The 833-nt window shown below is 50.7% G+C and overlaps 1 non-coding gene across 1 annotated transcript; it reads right to left on the bottom strand.

Moving 5' to 3' along the window:
• Positions 1-434: 434 nt before the first annotated feature.
• LOC127693132 (small nucleolar RNA SNORA48) lies at positions 435-573 on the bottom strand. The gene has a single exon (XR_007979607.1). It is a non-coding gene; the product is annotated as a small nucleolar RNA SNORA48 (small nucleolar RNA).
• Between the last annotated feature and the right edge of the window lie 260 nt (positions 574-833).

Raw genomic sequence — 833 nt, 5'->3', positions numbered from 1 at the left:
AAGAGGCTCTCCACTCAAGGCTACCCTTGAGGCTCCAGTTCTATCTTCCTTCTGAATGCTCAAGCTACTCCATTTCTCTTTCTCCTCCATCCGTCTACTCACATGTTGTGGTGGCTCCCACTGCAGGCTGGCCACAGGGCTGCCGGGCCCCTGGGTGACAGTCTGCTCTGTGTGGGGCGGTGGTAAGTGGGTGCCTACAGCCTGCCTGTGCTGTGCACACTAGAAGGTAGATCTGTAGGTGGCACCGCAGTCCATAGATCTTTGTGTGCCTGGTGGTAGGCAGGGCTCTGTGTGGCTATGGCCTGCCTGTGTGGTGAGGGGAAGGTCAGACCTATGGGCGTCCTTTCTTGCCCACACTTCATGCCATAACAAAACACAAGTCTCTTCCTCTTCCTCCCATGCTTGACTGCCTGAATTTAATTTGATTTGGTTTTTAATGAGTCCTAGGTATAAGACAGCTTTGGCCACCAAGTCAGGCATCAAGCTAAGATGAACAAAGGACTGCCAACCGCTCTGCCCCTGACTGGTGTAAGAACATCTCCAACAAGGTGTCTCTTTGCCCACTGCAAGGCAGGGGTGGGGTGAAGTGGGGTGAGTGAAGTAGAAACTTAAGGGTTCTTTGGAAAGTCAACTGGATGGCGTTTTTCTGGGGCAAACATGTGAAGGAATGTTTCGTTGAAGTAGACAGAGGAGAGAGGATGTTCTGCTAAAGCAAACACTTGAAAGGTCACGTGATGATGGATTCTGAATTCTATGCTAGCAACATGCATGCGTAGGCCCGCCTTGCATTGTGTAGTTGAGCTACATTTGTCAGGACTCCATAGAGAAAAACT

This window comes from Apodemus sylvaticus, chromosome 9 (assembly GCF_947179515.1).
Source record: "Apodemus sylvaticus chromosome 9, mApoSyl1.1, whole genome shotgun sequence".
In the NCBI taxonomy this organism is placed as follows: domain Eukaryota; kingdom Metazoa; phylum Chordata; class Mammalia; order Rodentia; family Muridae; genus Apodemus; species Apodemus sylvaticus.
Note: the sequence above shows the minus strand (reverse complement) of the source record. Positions and strands in the feature narration are given on the sequence as shown.